The sequence below is a fragment of the Nicotiana tabacum genome, chromosome 20 (genome assembly GCF_000715075.1).
Source record: "Nicotiana tabacum cultivar K326 chromosome 20, ASM71507v2, whole genome shotgun sequence".
NCBI lineage: Eukaryota > Viridiplantae > Streptophyta > Magnoliopsida > Solanales > Solanaceae > Nicotiana > Nicotiana tabacum.
In genome coordinates this window covers 76,898,178-76,920,062 of record NC_134099.1, presented here as the reverse complement: position 1 = coordinate 76,920,062, position 21,885 = coordinate 76,898,178, and positions in this window count along the sequence as shown.

Below are 21,885 nucleotides of genomic sequence, written 5' to 3'. Positions count from 1 at the left end.
ACCCTCAGGCCCATGTCTCTGAATCCGATAAAAATTACATCAATAGAATCCTTATACTCCCATGAGTCCATGCATACCAAGAACATCAAAATCGGACCTCAAATGACCCTTCAAATCCCCAATTTACACTCTCCAATTTCAAGCCCTAATTCCCCAATTTTAGGCTTTAATTCCCATTAATTTCATGTCTAATTAGTGAGAAATCACCATATAATCGAGTATTGAGTTCAAAAACCACCTCTAAGTGTTTCCCTTCGAATCCCTCTTCAATCCCTCTCAAAAATCTTCAAAACAGCTCAACAATGGTGAGAAATGGGCTAAAAATTACGAAGACCTTTGTTTAAACCTTCTGTCTAGGTCCTCGTGTTCGCGAAACACAAATTTCCAGCTCAATCTTTTCCTTTTTCGTGAACGCGAACTCCACCTTGTGAACGTGAAGCTTTAGCTGCCCAATCCTTCGCGAACGCGATGAACAAACTACCAGGGCCCCAGCTACTCCAACTTCCCTACGTGAATGCGGGACCTACATCGCGTTTGCGATGCACACTCTGCCTCACTCTTCACAAACGTGAAACGAACAACACGAACGCGAAGAGTAACTCACCTTCCTCACTCCACATCCCTTTGCGAATGCGAGAGCCCTCTCGCGAACGCAAAGGACAAATCTCTACAACAGAAACCAGAAAAATCTACAACTCTCCAAACCAAGAATTTGATCCATTAACCACCCGAAACTTACTTGAGGCCCTCGGTACCTCAACCAAATATGCCAACACATCCCATAGCATTATTCCAACTTGTTCCAACCTTCGGAACACTCAAAACTACATCAAAACATCAAATCGCCCTCAGATTTAAGCCTAAGGATTCCAAAACTTCCGAATTCCAAAATCGATCAAAAAGTCTATCAAACCTCGTCCAAATGACCTGAAATTTTGCACAGACATCCCAAATGACACAATGGACCTATTCCATTCCGATCCCGATATCAAAATTTCCACTGCCGATCAGAAAATGCCAAATTTTCAATTTCGCCAATTCAAGCCTAAATCTTCCATGGACCTCCAAAATACATTCTGATCATGCTCCTAAGTCCCAAACCTAACGAAGCTATCCGAACCATCAAAATTCACATCCGAGACCTTTTACACATAAGTCAGTATCCGATTAACTTTTCCAACTTAAGCCTACTCAAAAGAGACTAAGTGTCTCATTCCTCTCCAAAACTACTCTGAACCCGAACCAACCAACCCGATACTACATAATACAACTGAACAATACATAAAGAAGCATAAATAGGGAAGACGGAGCAGTAACTCATGAAACAACCGGCCGGGTCGTTACATTCTCTCCCTCTTAAACAAATGTTCGTCCTGGAACGGGTCAAGAAACATACTTGAAGCCTCAAATAGGTGAGGATATCTGCTCCGCATCTACCGCTTGGTCTCCCAGGTAGCCTCCTCCATGGGCCAACCTCTCCACTGAACTATTACTGTAGCTATATCCTTTGATCTCAACTTTTGAGCCTGACGCTCCAAAATAGCCACTGGCTCCACATCATAAGTCAAATCACCGTCCAACTGAACCGTGCTAAAATTCAAAACATGAGACGGATCGACAATATACTTCCGGAGCATAGAAACATGAAATATCGAATGCACGCTCGACAAGCTAGGTGGCAAAGCAAGCTCATAAGCCACCTCCCCAATCCTCCGAAACACCTCAAAGGGCCTAGTGAACCGAGGACTCAATTTACCCTTCTTCCCAAATCTCATAATATCCTTCATGGGTGAAAACTTCAGTAGAACCTTCTCCTCAACCATGTAAGACACATCACAGACCTTCTTGTCAGCATAACTCTTTTGTCTAGACTACGCTATACGAAGCCGCTCTTGAATCATCTTCACCTTGTCCAAAGCATCCTGCACTAAGTTTGTACCCAAAAGCCTAACCTCACCCGGCGCAAACCAACCAACTGGAGATCTATGGCGTCTCCTATATAAAGTCTCATATGGAGCCATCTGAATACTCGACTGATAACTGTTGTTATAAGCAAACTCCACGAGCGGTAGAAATTGATACCATGACCCTCCAAAATCAATGACGTAAGCGTGCAACATGTCCTCCAATATCTAAATAGTGCACTCGGATTGCCCGTCCGTATGAGGGTGAAAATTTATGCTCAACTCAACCTGAGTACCCAACTCTCGATGCACGACTCTCCAAAACTGTGAAATAAACTGAGTACCTCTATCTGAAATGATGGAAACTAGGACACCATGCAAACAAACAATCTCTCGGATATAAATCTTTGCTAACCACTCTAAAGAATATGTAGTACACACTGGAATGAAGTGAGCGGACTTGGTCAGCCGATCAATGATCACCCAAATAGCATCGAACTTCTTCAAAGTCCGTGGGAGTCCAACCACAAAGTCCATGGTGATTCGCTCCCACTTCCACTCTGGAATATCTATCTGCTGATGCAAGTAACCCAGTCTCTGATGCTCATATTTTACATGCTGACAATTGAGACACCGAGCTACAAATCCCACAATATCCTTCTTCATTCTTCTCCACCAATAATACTTCCTCAAATCCTGATACATCTTCGCGGCACCAGGATAGATAGAATACCGCGAGCTATAAGCCTCCTCTAGAATCAACTCCCGAAGCCCATCTACATTGGGCACACATATCCGGCCATGCATCCTTAATACTCCATCATCACCAATAGTCACATATCTAGAATCGTCGTGCTGAGCTCTGTCCTTAAGGATAAGCAAATGAGGATCATCATACTGGCGCTCTCTGATTCAATCAAACAAGGAAGACCAAGAAACCACACAAACTAAGACCTGATTGGGCTCCGAAATATCTAACCTCACCATCCGATTGGCCAAGACCTGAACATCAACTGCGAGAGGTCACTCCCTAACAGGAATATATGCCAAACTGCCCATATTCACCGCCTTCCTACTCAAGGGATCGGCCACTACATTGGCCATTCCCGGATGGTACAAGATAGTGATATCATAATCCTTTAGCAGCTCCAACCATCTCTGCGGCCTCAATTGAGATCCTTCTTCTTGAACAAGTGCTGGAGGCTACGATGATCAGTAAACACCTCACAAGACACACCATACAGATAATGCCTCCAAATCTTCAATGCGTGAACAATGGCAGCCAACTCTAGATCATGTACGGGGTAGTTCTTCTTATTGGGCTTCAACTGACGAGAAGCATAAACAATCATTCTACCCTCCTGGATCAACAAACACCCAATACCAACTCTCGAAGCATCACAATACACTATATATGAACTTGAAGCTGATTGCAAAACTAACACTGGAGCTATCGTCAAGGCAGTCTTGAGCTTTTGAAAGCTCGCCTCACACACATCCGACCACATGAAAGGAGAACCCTTTTGAGTCAGTTTGGTCAACGGTGATGCTATAGATGAAAATATCTGAACGAACCGATGGTAATAGCCAGCCTAACCAAAAAAGTTGCGAATCTCTGTGGCTGAGGATGGTCTGGGCCAACTCTGAGCCACCTCTATCTTCTTCGGATCAACCTGAATACCCTCACTGGACACCACATGCCCTAAGAAAGCCACTGAGTTGAGCCAAAACTCACACTTGGAGAACTTTGCATAAAACTTCTCCTCCTTCAACCTCTGCAACACAACTCCCAAAGACATCACAAGGAACTCATAATGACCATATCGGGTCCCCAAAGCTGTCTTATGAATGTCCGAGTCCCTGATCTTCAACTAGTGATACCCTAAATGGAGATCAATCTTGGAGAACACCCTCGCTTCCTGAAGCTAGTCAAATAAATCATCAATACGAGGAAAATGATACTTGTTCTTGATTGAGACCTTGTTCAACTACATGTAATCAATGCATATCCTCATAGTGCCATCCTTCTTCATCACAAATAGAATAGGCGCACCCCACGGGGACACACTAGGCCGAATAAACTCCTTATTAAGAAATTCCTGAAGCTACTCCTTCAACTCTGTCGGTGCCATACGATACGGTGGAATAGAAATGGGCTGAGTGCCCAACACCAAATCAATACCAAAATCAATATCCCTGTCCGGTGACATGCCCGGAAGGTCTGCAAAAAACACATACAAAAAGTCCCTCTTTACTGGAACTGAATCAATGGTAGGAGTCTCTGCACTAACATCCCTCATAAAGGCTAGATAAGAAAGACAACCCTTCCCGACCATCCGCTGGGCCTTTAAAAATGAAATTGCTCTACTAGGAACATAATCTGTCGAACCTAACCACTCAATCCGTGGCAACCCCGGCATAGCCAATGTAACTGTCTTAGCATGGGAATCCAAAATAACACGACATGGTGATAACCAATCCATGCCCAATATCACATAAAAATCAACAATAATGAGCAATAAGAGATCCACTCGGGTATCCAAACCCCCAATAGTCACTACACACAATCGATATATACGGTCCATAATAATAGTATCATACACCGGAGTAGATACATGGACAGATGAAACAAGAGACTCGCAGGGAGTATCACGATAATGAGCAAAATTTGATGATACATATGAAAAAGTGAAACTAGGATCAAATAATATAGAGGCATCTCTGTGGCAGACTGAGACAATACCTGTAATCACAGTATCCGAAGCAATAGAATCTGGTCTGGCTAGGAAGGCATAGAAATGGGCATGACCACCACCTGATTGACCTCTACCTCTAGGGCAACCCCTAGATGACTGACCTCTATCCCGAGCTGACTAAGTGGGTGGGAAGTAATTAGCACTGAAGTCGAAGGCTAAATCCTCTGCTAAGGTGAACCTCCTGTAAGACGGGGACAAAACCTCTTAATACGACCCAAAATCTCCACACTCGAAGCAACCTCTCCCATCAAATGGTGGTGGGGACTAAGGGGAGCCCCACGCACTGGGATGTCTACTAGAAGAACTAGGCATAGATGAGCCCTGAACTGATGGTGCCTGAGTCGAACTTTGAGCTGGAAGGGCATTGAGAGATGAGTGACCCTGATGTGAACTGTGAGAACCGTGGCCAAATGATCCACCACGATGGACTGAACGGGCTGGCTGAGCATGTCTGAATGGACGGCCTCTGCTGTGCTAAAACTTACCTCCCGAAGGAACACCTCCCTCTCAACTCTCTCCTGGTGGCAAACCGATTCTATATCTCGGGCAATGTCAATCACCTCATCAAAAGAAGCACCAGACACCATTTCTCTGGTCATCAAATCCGTAACTAATAAGTGAGGCCATCCACAAATCTCCTGATCCTTTCCCTGTCTGTAGGAACCAACCAAACATCATGACGGGCTAACTCAGAAAACCTCTTCTTGTATTGTTTCTCAGTCATATTATCCTGACGCAACTACTCAAACTGCCTGTGCAGCTCCTCTTTGCGGGACTGCGGGACTACGACACATACTTCTCCAAAACGAGAATGGAGAACTACTGCCAGGTAAGGGGTACTACACCAATAGGCCTACACCTCTCATAAGCCTCCCACCAAGTGAAGGCAGCTCCAGAAAACTGAAAGGTATTAAATGAGACCCTACTAGTCTCCAGAATACCTGGTGTACGTAATATCATCTGACACTTGTCTAAGAAACCCTAGGCATTCTTGCCCTCTATACCACTGATGGTCAGAGGTTGAAGTCTACCAAACCTCTCCAATCGACGCTGCTCATCATCAGGCATAACTAGAACTACATAATCCTGAGCAGGTGCAACCAGCTGGGCTGGTGGTGCCTCCGGTGTCTACAGTCCCTGAACAACCTACTCGGGTGTACGGGCGGTGGGAGTCTGAGTGCCTCCCCCGGCCTGAGAAGTGGCTGCTGTAGTAGTAACTACGATCGCCTAAGCAAGATTGGTGCACAAGGTCAGATTCTAAGCCAAGGTCTCCTAGAGACCTGGAATAACAATAGGCACAGTTGGTGCTGCTGGAGTATCCCCCACTGGAGCATGATCATGAACTGGGGAGGCTGGTGGATCTGCAGGTGCTGCCCTAGTTGTTGTACGGGCCACACCCCTGCCCCTACCATGGCCTAGACCATAACCTCGGCCTCTAGTGGCCCCAACTAGTGGTACTGGTGGTTGTCTATCCTGACCAGTAGCACGTCTACTCACCATCTATGAGAGAATAGAATAACAAAAGTTTAGTACCAGAATCAACATATTCGCACGACAAGAATTCAAGAATGTGAAGTTTTTCCTAAAGGTTCTACAACCTCCCGATGATAAGTACAGACGTCTTCGTACCGATCCGCTAGACTCTACTAAACCTGCTCATGACACGTGAAACCTATGCAACCTAGGCTCTGATACCCACATGTGACGACCCAAAAATTGACCCAGCCGTGATGGCGCCTAACGTGAAACTAGGCCAGACAACTTATTTCCAAATACTCCATATTTCATTTAAAACTTAAGAAAAATCATATTTTTAAAAGAAATCCGATAAAAGGTAAAAGCAGAAATAAAAACAAGCGGAAAGTACAAGCCCGACCTTGGGTATCACTAAGATATGAGCAAAATGCTACAACGATTCGAAATAAAACAAGACTAACATAGTTTGAGAATAGCCAACCAAATAAACTAAAGGAATATAGGGAAGGAGAAGGCAGGACTACGATCGCCAAACAGCTGCCTCGCTATCTCCTAGGAAAGTCCACCACTAAAATGATCAGCAACCGCTACCGTGACCCGAGATACCTGGATCTACACACAAGGTGCAGGGGGTAATGTGAGTACACCAACTCAGTAAGTAACAAGTCCAAACTATGGACTGATAGGTAGTGACGAACCAAACCTCAATAGGTAATATCATTAAACTGTACAGAAAAGTAGACATGCTTGCAGTTTGGGTAAAAACTCAACAGTATATAAATGCAGTCTGAATAGTACGGAGTATAAAGCTCAGGAAATCTCTATGTACCAATGCATAGATAGCATGATCAATGTTTCGTGTATCTCCACTCACATGTGCTCAACCACTCGGTACTGTATATGGCCATCCGTCCCTGGGAAGTTCCATCCCGGAATATATAAATCACTGACCGCAGTCATCCAGTACCGAAGAAGGCCATTCCAGCCCTATTGACAAGTTCCATCTCCAAGTATAATACTTCGGACAAGATCCATGTCCAGGGAAGATCCATCGCTCAATATCATCAACTGCGCTCACTGGGGGCGTGTTACAGACTCCAGAGGGGCTCCTACAACCTAAGCTCTATAATAATCATCAACATAACCGCTACGGCGTGCATCCCGATACCATATACTATCACTCACAACCAAGTTCTCGGCCTTATTCAGTCATAACTCTCCAACCTCACACATACAGGCTCACAATGTCATGATACTAGCCCGAACAATGATATGATGTGCCAAATAACAATAATCGAGATTGAGGCATGATATATAATGCATGAACAGGACTGATTATAGAATATCAATGAAGATAATGATATGACAGCAAGAAACGACCTCTCGGGTCTCAACAGTATCGGCGTGAAGCCCTAACAAGATATCTAGCATATTTTCACAGCACATTTACTTAGTCACATGATAGAAACACGGATATCAACAAGAAAGAGTTACTAAGCGGTGCCGTAGAATGATCCAGGATGCAATTCTCACGGTGCACAGTGACACATCCATCAGTTGGCATTTCATCACCTCAGTAGCAATCATAGAACACATAGTTTGGGGTTTCGAACCCTCAGAACCAAGTTTGGAAGCATTATTTACCTCAAGCCAAGTCACACTCTAGCCCGCGACACCCTTTCCTCTCAAACGGCCTCCAAATGCCCCGAATCTAACCAAAATCAGAACCATAACATCAATATATGCTAAGGGAACAAAGCTCACGTGAAAATAATCAAATTACATCAAAAATTCCGAAATTGGTCAAACCCGACCCCCGGGCCCACATCTCGGAATCTGATAAAAACTGCATCAATAGAATCCTTATCCTCCCACGAGTCCATGCATACTAAGAACATCAAAACTAGACCTCAAATGACCCTTCAAATCCCCAATTTACACTCTCTAATTTCAAGCCCTAATTCCCCAAAGTTAAGCTTTAAATGCCACTAATTTGATGTCTAATTAGTTAGAAATCACCATAGAATTGAATATTGAGTTCAAAAACCTTAGCTCCAAGTGTTTCTCTTCGAATTCCTCTTCAATCCCTCTCAAAAAGCTTCAAAACCGCTCAACAATGGTGAGAAATGGGCTAAAAATCGCGAAGACCTCTATTTAAACCTTCTGTCCAGGTGCTCCCCTTCTTCGCGAACGCGGTCAAAGCCTCGCGTTCGCGAAGCACAAATTTCAAGCACAATTTTTTTCCTTTTTCGTGAACGCAAACTCCACCTTGTGAACATGAAGCTTTAGCTTCCCAAGCCTTCGCAAACGCGGCCCTTCCTACGCGAATGCGATGAACAAACTACCAGGGCCCTAGCTGCTCCAACTTCCCTACGCGAACGCGGGACCTACATCGCGTTCGCGATGCACACTCTGCCTCACCTTTTGTGAACGTGGAACTAACATAGCGAACACGAAGAGTAACTCACCTGCCTCACTCCACATCCCTTTGCAAATGCCCCCTCGCGAACGCAAAGGACAAATCTCTGTAACAGAAACCAAAAAAATCTGCAACTCCCCAAACCAAGAATTTGATCTGTTAATCACCTGAAACTCACCTGCGGCTCTCGGGACCTCAACCAAACATGTCAATACATCCCATAACATCATTCAAACTTGTTCCAACCTTCGGAACACTCAAAAAAATATCAAAACATCAAATCGCCCTCAGATTCAAGCCTAAGGATTCCAAAACTTTCGAATTCCGAGATCGATCAAAACGTCTATCAAACCTCGTCCGAATGACCTCAAAATTTGCACACGTCCTAAATGACACAACAGACCTATTCCGATTTCCGGAATTCCATTCCGACCCCGGTATCAAAATTTCCACTACCGACCAGAAATACCAAATTTCCAATTTCGCCAATTATAGCTTAAATCTTCCACGGACCTCCAAAATACATTCTAATCACGCTCCTAAGCACCAATCACTCAACGAAGCTATCCAAACCATCATAATTCACATACGAGACCATTTACATATAAGTCAATATCCGGTTGACTTTTCCAACTTAAGCCTACTCAAAAGAGACTAATTGTCTCATTCCTCTCCAAAACTACTCCTAACCCGAACCAACCAACCCGATACTACATAATACAACTGAACATGACATAAAGAAGCAAAAATAGAGAAGATAGAGCGGTAACTCATGAAACGACAGGCCGGGTCGTTACAGACCAGCAACCATACATGAAGGAGAAATGGTTCGAAACACGTCCGCAACTCATCCGCGCCCCTAAGAACCCTGTCAAAACGTACCAACAAGTTCCAAAATATAATACGGACCTACTCAGGGCCTCAAATCACACATATCACGAATCGCACATCAAATAAAACTTAATAAACTTTTGAACTTCCAACTTCTAAAACTCGTGATGAACTACACCAAATCACCTTGGAATGACCTCAAATTTTTCACACATGTTCCGTATAACATAGTAAACCATGACCAACTCCTAGAACGATAATCCAAACTCGATAACATATAAGTCAACTCTTGGTCAAACTTATGAACTTTCAAACCTTCAAATTTCTAACTTTGTCAAATAGTACCAAAACCTTCTAGGACATCCAAATGCAAATTCGGGCATATGCCCCAGTCCAAAATCACCTTTCGGACCTAACAAAATCATCAAAACTCTAATCTGAGGTCAAATATACCAAAGTCAAACTTGGTCAACTCTTACAACTTAAAGCTTCCTAGTTGAGAATCATTCATCCAAATCAATCCCGCATTACCTGAAAACAAAAGCCGACAATTCATGCGAGTTATAATACATCTTATGAAGCTACTCAAGACTTAAAATAGATGAATAGAATGCAAATACTCAAAATGACTAGTTGGTCCATTACATATACTCATGTGTTAGTTTTAATGATTTGAAATGATTGTATTCTATAAAATCTAAGAGGTATATAAATGAGTATTCTTATATAGATTTGGTTTTCTTGGGTGGGGTAGTGTACCGAATGACTTTCATGTGGATTTGGATCGTGATACAAACCTCTACTCATATTTCACTATTTATCGTCATCCTCTTCTTCTTCTAAAAAACAAATTTCCAAGACCCATCTTTAGGATTTATTTAAAGTTTATGTAAAATTTCAAATAAACTATATTGAATATCTATTTATAGGTTTATACTTCCTATATATGAAGTTTAAGTGATAGAATTACCTTTTTGAAGTAAAATCTTTATAATTTATTCCTTGAAGTTCTTGAGAGAAATGGAAAGAAATATTTAAGATTCATGTCAACAAATATAATTTAACATAAATCAATTATTTGCAACTCACCTTGATGATTAAGAAGAGGTTGGAGGTGGAAAATCTCCATTAACATTGTGCCCACTACTTGATCTTGTTTTGGAATATATGTCTGGGGCATATATATAAGGTTGATCTAGTTAGGGAAGGTCGAATAGGGTGGGGGAACCTTAGCATGCTATAGTGCAGATATTTTTTTACTCTCGCTTATTCTTTAGTCAACCCTTATGATTTAGCACATTATTGCACAAGCATATCAATTGTACTGCCACTTTTTAGTAAAAAGTCATAATATTTTATCCGGAACTCCAATTAATGAACAATTTGAAGTACTAGAAACTAAAGTTTAAGGGCCAAAAAATTCATGTTTAAATCATAGCCAAATTCTTTATATATTTAGAGTAGTGCTCCTTTGATGTTAGACCTTGTGTTCTCTTTGTTTGAATATTTATCCTGTTACATAGTTTTTAATTTTTCTTGTTCCTTATACTCTTATAAACTTCAAATAACCTCTATTTCATGCCAAAAATCTATCAATCATATTTATATCACTTCAATATCTTGAATCATTCGTTTAACGTACAATTTAAGTTTGACTTAAGCTTAAACACACATGAAATTGTTCGAGGAAACTACATATATACGTTGCAAGTTTAGTTAGATAAGATTAGTAAACTTGAAGTTAAATTAGATGGAATTGTACATAAATGAAAATATTTTAGATATCTAGGCCTATTATTTCAGGAGAATTAAATTATATAAGACGAGCAATTTTATATTTGAGTAACTGCCAAAGTCAACATATATATAAAATGACTGTCGGAGGATGTTGTAATGACCTGATCAGTCATTTTATGAATTTGCGCCCCGTTTTCTCTTTTGATGCTTCATATATGTGTAATTTTTGTTTTATGACTCACGTGATTGATTGGTTTTGTTCCGATAAGATTTCAGGTTGAGTTAGACCCTTTAGTTCTTGGCTTATAAACTTAAGTTAGAATATTGACCAAACTTTGACTTTTGTGAAAATGATCCCGGAACTGTGTTTTGATGGCTCCGGTAGCTTCATATAGTGATTTTGGACTTAGATGTATGATCAGAATAGAATTCGAAAGTCCGTAGGATGATTTGTGTTGCCTTGCCGAAAATTGGCAATTTGAGGTTTACAAGTTTGATCGTAGGTTAACTTTTGGCTACCGGATTTGGAATTTGGCTTTGGGAGTTGGGATAGATCCATTATACTATTTAGAACTTGTTTGAAAATTTTGGTATTATTTGGAGTTGATTTGATAGTATTCGGATGCTTGGTTGCAATTCTAGAAGTTCTTGAACTTTACTTTGAAATTCATGTGTCTTTGTGTTCGATTCATAGTTCTAGATGTTATTTTCGTATTTTGATCACGTGAGCGAGTTCGTATGATGTTTGTACACTTGAGTGAACGTTAGGTTTGGATCCTCGAGAGCTCGAATGAGTTTCGGACGTATCACAGAATGGTTCTGAACAATATTTGAACTACTAACGTACTGATGCCTCTAGTGCCCTAATTGCAAACGCCAGATCACAATTGCAGCCTTAGTAGGGGGTCTCAGGTATCACAATTGCAACCCGATACCTGGGTCGCAATTGCGAAGATGACTTAGGATGGGGTAGTTTTGCATTTGAACTGGGAACAGGGTTCGCATTTCTGAACCTTCTGTCGCATTTGCGATGCTTCCCTTGGTTTGGCAGTGCCGAAATTGTGAGAAGTTCTTCGAAATTGTGAGGGTTTGCAATTGTGAACCCTGTGTCGCAATTGCGACATCTGCAACTGAACAAAAGATAGAAATATTGGGATTTAGTCTCATTTCTCATATCTTAGAACCCTAGACTCGGTAGGAGACGATTTGTAGAGGAGATTTTCATTTACAAACATTGGATAACTGATTCTACTAAATTTTCAACTATATTTCATGATTATATTTTAGATTTAACATCAAATTTATAATAATCTAAGAGGAAAATTCGAAAGTTTTGTTAAGTTTTTGAAAAATAAAGATTGAGTTTTGAGAGTCGATTTGGACTCAGATTTGAAAATAAAATATATTTATGGACATGTAGGATTATGAATAGTCGGAATCTTATCTTGGACCCGAGTTTTGACCGGCGGACCTGGTGTTGACTTTAGTTGATATTTTGAGAAGATCAAATCTTTATATATTGTAATTAGTTTTCCTTGCATTGTTTGATGATATTAAATCAGTTTTGATTAGATTTGAGCCGTCTTGAGGTAAATTTTAGGGGAAAATCTATTTCTGAGGGTTGAGTTGGCCTAGCTGAGATAAGTATCTTGCCTAACTTTATGTGGTGTAACTACTCCTTAAGATTTGGGTTGATTGTGCTATTTATGTTATATGGAAGACGTGTACGCGAGATGACGAATGGGTACACGGGCTATATGTGATATTTGACCGGTTTAGGTTATTTAAACTCTTTCTATGCCTTTAATTGAATTGTCATAATATGTTATATTTCACATTGTTAATTTACTCATACATGTGTTAGTCTACCCTTACATGTTTTATTTGACATTGTTAACACTTGTTCTACCTCTTGTTTGCTACTTTGCTCTTATATGCTTAAGTTGAAGTTATTGACTTCCGTATAATCTTGTTACATCTTTAATTATTGAATTACTTTATTTGAAGTTGTTATTTTATGGAATATCTTCTTGTTGAGTTGTTGGTGTTGGAGTAGTAAAAGTTGTTATCACATTGAGATGAAGTTTTTAATTGTTGAGCAATTCACATTCATTTTATTGTTGTTGAAATCCTTGTGCACATTGTGGTTGAACCATGGGTTATTTATTGTAGAAAGATTGGTATTGTTGACTTTGTGGCAAGTTGTATCATACGGACGCTTGTGGTGTGAGTTATGATTGTGTTGTGATATTGATACACATGCGGTGGTATAAGGCTAGGGGTTGAAACATATGCGGTGAGATAAGGTGAACTTGATACGTGTGTTGCTAGTAGGAGAACTACTTGAAGCCACACAGTGTGAGAAGGTGGGCTAAAACGCGTGTAGCTACTTCGGGAAAAATAATTTTCAAAACAAATTGTAAGGCTCACGCAGTGATATATGGAAAGATTGTGACTAAAATTATGAGATGTGAATACGAGGTGGTACCTCGATTGTGATTTCTTGTTGTGCATTCATATTGCAGGGATTTATTGGCTGAATGGTTTTTGTTGCTTTTATTCTTCCTTGCCTTACCAGTATTGTCCGTATTTTATAATTTGTGGTTCTTATTATGTGTTTCTTTCTTGTTGCTTTTTGCTTAAAATTTTGTCATTAGTTTACATTGCTAAACTGCTTTGTTATCATTCATTTCTTCGCTTTCCATTACTTCCCGTTGTTATATTTCGTTCCGTTTATCTTTTTCTAGTAGGTGTCTTGACATGGTCTCGCCACTACTCTACCGAGGTTAGGCTTGATACTTACTGGGTACCGTTATGGTGTAATCATACTACGCTTTTGCACATCTATAATATCCCATAAATTTCAAACAAGGACAAATTAGTCATTTAACAAATCAAAAAAAAACAAAATGATAAGGATTTAAGCAAAAAAGGCTGAAGCCCATTCTGTGGAAAAATAATAAAAAAAGACGAAATGGAAAAGAGGAAATGGAAAAAAAGGAAAAAGGGTTTGCGGTTTCAAAACCCCAACAGAAGCTAAAAGAAATCGACAAAAATAACAACCAGCAGGGAAGAAAGAATTTAAAGAGAAAAGGAGGAAGAAGTTGGCGTAGTATGTTGGAACTATAGCTATAACCGTTGAGAATCTTAAGCACTAATTGTGTCTTACGGGTATTTCTTGAACTTTTTCTTCTGGTAGATTTTAATTTCGACTCTCACGATTGAAAGATTCTACAGAGTAATAGAAATTATACTAGTTCATTCACACCATTGAGAATTTTCTTCCTAAAGAATCAATAAAACTTTATGAAATTTGTTAATAATTATATGAATAGGTTGGAGTTGATACATTAGTAATTACTCATATGTGGATAAATATAATTCGGTGAATTAAGAGTTAAATATGAAACCTCGAGGGTTGGGTATTCTAAATTAGCTATGAATTAGACTAAACATCAAAATTAACATGAGATCGATATTATGTAATTATAGATTGATTGGAGGAAGTTATACGAATTGCTCGAGGTGAAGCATTTGATATTTCGGCACGAGTACTGTGACTAGTAATCTTACCGCAATTTGTGTTTTCATAACCTGCATGATTTACTCATGATTTTTAATATAAATATGTTACCGATTAATTTGAGTTGCATGTGGGACAAGTCGTTTACTTGATATGATACCGAAATAGTTATTTGATATGATCACGTTGTTTTAAATATTCTTGTTGTCATTAGATATATTTTACCGTCACTTGAATTTACTGTTATCGAAATGAAATTACATGATTTGATACGAACCGAAATTCCCTATATTATTTTAAAATATTTTTCTATGAGTATATACGGATACAGAGAAAAGTATAAATGGGAGTAGACTTTGAAGGATCCAGTAGCTAACGGCGGGTTCGTTAGACCTGGTGCACCTTGTATTTATCGATTACATAGTACAGTTATAGCCCTCACTAGTGGAAAGATAGAACTAGCATACCGCTACCGATTTCCCTCGAGTAGGGACTACCATTATATTTGACTTCTTGCGAAGAAGTCCATAATTATACCGATTACAAGATCCGTTCATTGAAACCTCCCAAAATTTGAATTTCTAGTATATAGTGGTTACCGAATTTATTACCGAGTTTTTAATTGATTTTTATTTACATGAAACACATGATGAAACAAATTATTGTTTACTATTTCTGAAAGGGCGTTTTTATGATATTTTCTGGTTAATAGACATATTTTCTGACTTGTCCCCAATAAAAATGATTGTGGTTAAGTGTTATTACTCACTGAGCTAGCGACTCATTGTTGATACTCAATTTTTCCCTGTATATTTTTTTATATATAAATACTTTTAAAATAACATATGTACGCATATATAAGCATGCCTAAGTGTTTTAGTATTTTTCTCAATTTTTAAAGTCTTTTAAAATCAATTTATTGCTCATTTCAGCAGTATAAAACCCAATAACTATTCCCAAAATTATCATTTTGGTAGATAATTTATTTTATTTCCCATATCTATACCAAAATATAATTAAGGTAATTTTTATATATTTTTACAAATTTATTTGGTATTTTTAAAGCTAAATTGCATATAATTGCAATTCTAGCCTACTTTAAGATTTAATAGCATGTTTATAATTATAAAATTGGTTCCAATATTTTTAAATAATTATTTATATATTATTAACTGATCCAATACTCTTAATTTACTTTCAAAATTATATTACTATTTTTTATAAAATAAAAAGGGAAAATTGGCTATTTAAAATCTGGTCCATTCTTATTTCAATCGTAGCCAAATTGACCCCCCTAATTGACCCAATTTTGAAACCCATTTGGACTGGACCAATTCTAATCTAACCCGACCCCCGACCCCCGACCCAACCAATTAACCCGCCTGGCCCTTTCTTTCAATCCAGGCCATTGATCATTTAGATCAACGGCCACGATTACCCCTTACTTTGTTTAATTCACTAGCCCAACCCTGATCCCCTCATTTCCATCTCTCAACCGCCTTTGAATACTCTCCCTCTCTCAAACTCTCTCGAAGGTTCCTAAAACCCTAGCCTTTCTTACCCCCTTCAACCGCAATCTCACCGGAACCCATGGCTTCTCAGGCCATGGATGGCCTGTACTCACCCTCCTCCACCATTAAACCCTAGTTGTTCGAAGTTTCGAGGTCCGACCTCGATGGTTTCCTTTCAGATCTCTACAGATCCAAGGTTCTATGGCCTCTCCGGCCTGGCTCCGGCGTATTCAAGCATCAGAAGCCTATTTCTGATCTCTCCGACTCAAGATCGGACCGTCTTCCAAGCCTTTCTCATTTCTAGGGTTTCTCTAAAACCCTAAGCTATTCGAGGTTTTTCTCTGGTTGTTTTCTTATATCTATGCTATGTTTGTGCTCTACTTGAGTTCTTAGACGTTTTCCCTAATTTTCTTATAAAAATTACTTCTCTTCGATTTAGGGTCTCTGAAAAGGTTTTAAAATGTTTTCTGACACCTCTTCTTCTTCTCTTTGTATGAATTTGTCTATGCTATATTTTTATTTTCTCTTTTCTACCTCGCATGTCCTTCTCATGTGTTCTTATGTTTGATTTATTTTGCATGTCCTTCTATTGTGCTCCGTTCTTTCTTCTACTGGTTTCTATATCATGCTTTCACATGTTTATCATATGTGTTCATTTACCCCTATGTTCCTCTACTTTATTTTCTACTAAGCTTTTAGGTCTTTAGTTTCCTTCTTTTGGATTTTGTTTGAGTTCTTTGTTAAACACGTTTCCTCTATTGTTCTCTTAAGTGCTATACTATCTCGTTTCTCTTCTGAAACTTGTTTTAGTTCCAAGCTTTCTTAAAACGTGTTCTTTATGCTTCAAATCAGTTCTTCATTCTATTTGCCTTGAACCTGCTATTTTATCTGTTTGTTTTCACATGAATCCCTGAAAGAGACCTCTGAGCCTGTTTCAGTTATTTGTCTTTTCTTCTATGTATCTGACTCGAGTTGAAACCCCTGGGATTTGGGGGTTTTTTGGCGAGTTTGATCTTGTGTTTTGGACTAGGGTTGTATTTGGGACCCTGGACACTCTCAAACTCATTCTGAGTCTATGTACTGCATTTGAGCCTCTTTTTTATGACCCGGAACTCTTCTATACTAGGCTTTTTTGTATGATAGTTCTTTCTTGTTCGATATGTCTGTATACTTTATATATGAGGAATTTTGCCTTCAAAATGTTTTGTCAACTTGTGATTGATTCAGAATTCCTCTTAATAAGGTTTGATTGATTGTTACTGATTTTCCTTAAGTAAAACCCTTTCCTCATTTTGCTGACTTGGCTCATTCGAACAAATCATGCAATTTTGATTTCACTGGCTGTTGAGTGATCGTTTTTCCTTATTTGCACAAACCATGTACCAATGGACTTTTGCCTTAAATAACTTCTGTGTATTTACCCTTCTTGTGCTACTTTGGAAAAGATTTCGATCAAACTCTTTTCTTAATTATCTTGCCCATTTGAAATCAGAATCCATTAATTGAAGAGAGACCTTATGTGATTGATTTCGAAACTATTTTCTTACCTTTTCTTACTTGCTTTCTGCACTAAAAAGGGCACGACCCTTATGCACTTTTACACACTTCCAATTCAATACTCTTTAAGACCTTGAGTTCAATACTCTGACAACACTTATTGAACACTTTCAATTTCATTACTCCTACATTCTCAATTCAACACTCTACTCTCTTCTGAAATCTTCTGGCCGTGTGTTTGCAAATTGGCTTTACTACCGCTCTTCTCTTCTTATTTCCATGAAACTGGTATATTCTAATTTAACTTTCAACTTCATCCCTATGTGTTTGCTTTACAGTTTCAACAATCGTGTCTACTTTATTGTTTATATTCTGTATTGAATATGTTGTTTCTTTGCATCTATTACAGTGTGAATTCCCCATACCCTTATTCCCTTCAATGCATTTGAGTTAAAGTTCAAAGCATGGCAACATCCAAATTGTTGCTCATGTCTGGACTTGATCTTTTAATGGATCCTAACTCCCAAACAATGTGGCTAACAGGCTGGTTGGGGAGTGCCAGCACTTCCAATTGCTGGGTATGACCATTAGCCTGCCTTGGCTTTCCCCAAAATCCCCTCTATGCACTTGCACTCTCTCTTAGATTCTATGTTCTGCCCCCCTCCTATGAGCCTTGCTTTGGGACCTTGAGCTCCCTCTGAACTTGAACATTTAAGGGCTGGCCTTTCCACACTGCACTATAATCCAATTCTGCAATATATTTGGGTGTAAGAACTGCCCGGAGTCCACTTGAGACTCTTAGGGAACTCTGACACATCCCGAATAGGAGAAAGGTTTTGGAATTTGATCTTTGTAGTTGGTTTACTTCATGTTTCAGACAAAAGTCTGAATCAAGCTCTCATTGGATGGGATTTTTAGCTTTCTGATGTAATTTTATTTTACTTTTCTTTATTTTTTCTGGGGTGTAATAATTTGTAATAACTTATGGGGTCTTAGTGAAAGGGGAGGGTCACTCATGTATGCATAAGGGTAGATATCGTGTTCATAGGTATTTACTGCTGCAATCATGTCCTGTTTTCACTTCTAAATTTCATATAGAAATCATGTTTACAAGTCCTGCACTTCTGCGTTTTTCATATAGAAACCATGCCTACAGGTTCTGCATTTCATATAGAAATCATGTCTATAGGTTCTGCATTTTATACGTAGATACCATGTCTATAGCCTCTGCATTTCATACATAGATACCATGGCTATAGCCTCTGCATTTCATACATAGAGACCATGTCTATAGGTTACTGCGTTTCTTCCTATCACATAGAGAACATGTATGTAGAGTTTCCTAAATTCTGCATATGCATCTATCACTAGGCAAACACATTTATAGGATTAAATAATAAAAATCAGCATTTTAAACACCATGCCTATAGGATTTCTGCATTTTCGTAAAGGTTAAACTCAATAACGCTTAGAAAGCATGTATATAGGAGTAACCAACTGATCTGAATTGTTTACAAGTCTAAAATCAGTAGTAACGTTACTCAATGTCTGCAGAACTTATGTTTTCTATAATCAACAGGCCTTCTCCTTGTAAAAATCAGTACACTTCTGCATTATTAGATGTCATGCCTATAAGTTTCACTTAGGCAGGCTATAAGGTAAAGTTAGCTAATTGAATCAAACTCTGTTAATTCCATTCAGCAGGCAAGTCTGATCCCGATTTATTATCTCAAATGTGTAATAGACCAGTCTGCCTCCTTAATGTTTAAGTTTAATTCAGACCATAACCAGTATCTGCAAGACATGCTAAACAATCTGTCTTTAAGTGAGGAGGCCCATCTGAGCCTCTTAAATTGTTATGTGTTTCCCAAATCTGCCTTATATGTTTTTGTTTGTCGCTTTAGAATTTTATCCTTTTAAACCATACAAAGCCCAAATCTCCTTTCGCTTTAGGACTAGTAGTCCCAAATGCCTCCGGGACTGATAGAATTGGGGTGGGTACTAGCATGCAATAAGTAACGAAACCATTCCGCGTTTAAATACCTCAATGGGGTGGGAAAGGGTAGATATGGATATGATGACCGCTGCGCTAATACCACGTGTAACCCCTCTTCTGAGGAGTGATTACCGGGTATTGAATTGATGCGATCCATATTATTTATAAACCTAGGACCCCCTTCCCTTTACTTGTTTATTTTATTACTTTCAAAATTTCAAACTTCTTTTTCTCAAATTTCAACTTCCTTGTTTCTTCAAACTTTAACTTATTTGCAATCACAATGTGACAACCCCTCATATTTAAACCCTTAATTGCTTATTTATTGTTTGTACTTAAGTCACAATTATGGCATGGCCGGGAACCACACTAGTGGATCTTAAGGGGTGCCTAAAACCTTCCCCTCGATATAATTTCTAGCCCTTACCCAAACTCTAGTTTTTCTAAACAAATTCTTCCTAGTGTCCTAATGCACTTAATCATTTGGTGGAGACTCTTCAAATCAAAAAACTCAATTCCCAAAAGGGAACAAGTTGTCCTCCCAAATGTCATAAACCCAATTTCGCGAGAAAAAGGGGGCGCGATAGCGTGACGACTCTACTGGGGATTTCTTTAAGGCTTTTACCATTTCATGCTATTTGTGAGTTTATGCTTCCTTGAATGTCTTTAATGCCTTTAAGTATTTATTTTGCTCTCCTACTTCGAAAACTGACTTGGCTCTTCGTTTCTTCTCTTTATTTCTCTTAATGCTTTCTTTTACCGCTTTCCTTTAATATTGTTGTAATTTTGAGCAATTATTGTAATTATTACCTTATGAATGTGCAAATCCATGACAATTTGTTTAATTATTGTAACTGCATATTCAACATCATATTCCACTCGTGCCAAACAAAATACCATAGCAACGCTTATAATGAGTGGTTGCGCCCTTCCGATATTATTACCCCCTGAATTTGGCACAGGCGTATTTGCGGTTAAACCAGTCGATCAACGGTGTAGTCGATGGTTCCGTGCCTTTCCCTCTTGAGTTTTCCGCTCAAGGGTACTAGTCTAATACCCCATAGAAATCCTGCTCTGTTTAATTGTGCATGCATCACTGTCAAAACCTAGCCGAGTCAGTTATGTTGTCTATATAATAACTCTTTAAGAAGTCTTGTCCAATGTCCATCGGGTTTCTTGGAACCCAAACGGACATTACCACGTTCTGTGCATTTATTTGGAGAACTAAATGCTGCTTATGCGAATTATTGATAGTTAAATAGTCGAGTCCGGTGGGGGTAAGGGTCTATCATTTTTGTCTTGCAGAAACATGAGGCACGAGGTCCCCAACTTCAATATGGTTAGCACACCCTCACTCTTGCTGGATTGGTGGAGGAGTCTTCCATCAAATGACCAAATCAACGAGTGGAAAGAGAGAGCCGCCAAAGCTAGCAAAAAGTTGGAATATCTGGAGTACAGTCTGCTGGAATTGGAAGGGAAAGTGAGGAAGAGAGTCACCGACTGCCAGAACGCTGAAGGAAACAAAAGAGAACATGGCAAAGGCATTTCTACTAGTGAACCTACGCGAGCTGGAGGATTTGATTAACGAGAGCATTCAACCTGAGGAAGGTCCTTCTGGGACCAAATAGATAGGATTTTTCTTTTACTTTATGAAATGTAATAAGACCAATGGCCACTAGTGACATTTTATTCCTTGTTATTTAGTGTCGTTTTAGGATTCGTCTGCTTTTTATCAATAAAATGAGGCATCTAGCATTCTAAGTTCTCCAAATCAATATGTCGCTAGGCCTACCTTGAGCACAATGAGGCTCCCAAATTAGGACACGATTTATATTCTCGCACTATGTGTTTAAATATCACAACATATTTTCCTTATAATCCGTACTAACTTGCTACCTTTTTGTTTTTATTTTTGTTTTATTCCCCTCCCCAAAGGTTAGTTCGTTCACTCCGGCATCGTCATCATACTCGACAAGATCCAAGGGCCCTCCACCCACTCCTCCTCCTAGTCCCGTCAGAAACAGGAAAAAGGAAAAAATGGAAGATTTGAGCAACATCAGAAAGGAAAACTCGATTGAACGGGTAGAAATCACTCAGGGTACTCATGTCTCCAAAGAAGGTGCATCCCGACTCGAGCAAAAACTGCTGAAATTTTTGGAGAAACTTGATCAAGTCCGGAATTTGGCAAGCTTGTCGTTTTCCCTCACCACCCTAGATGTCAACTTTTCTAACATT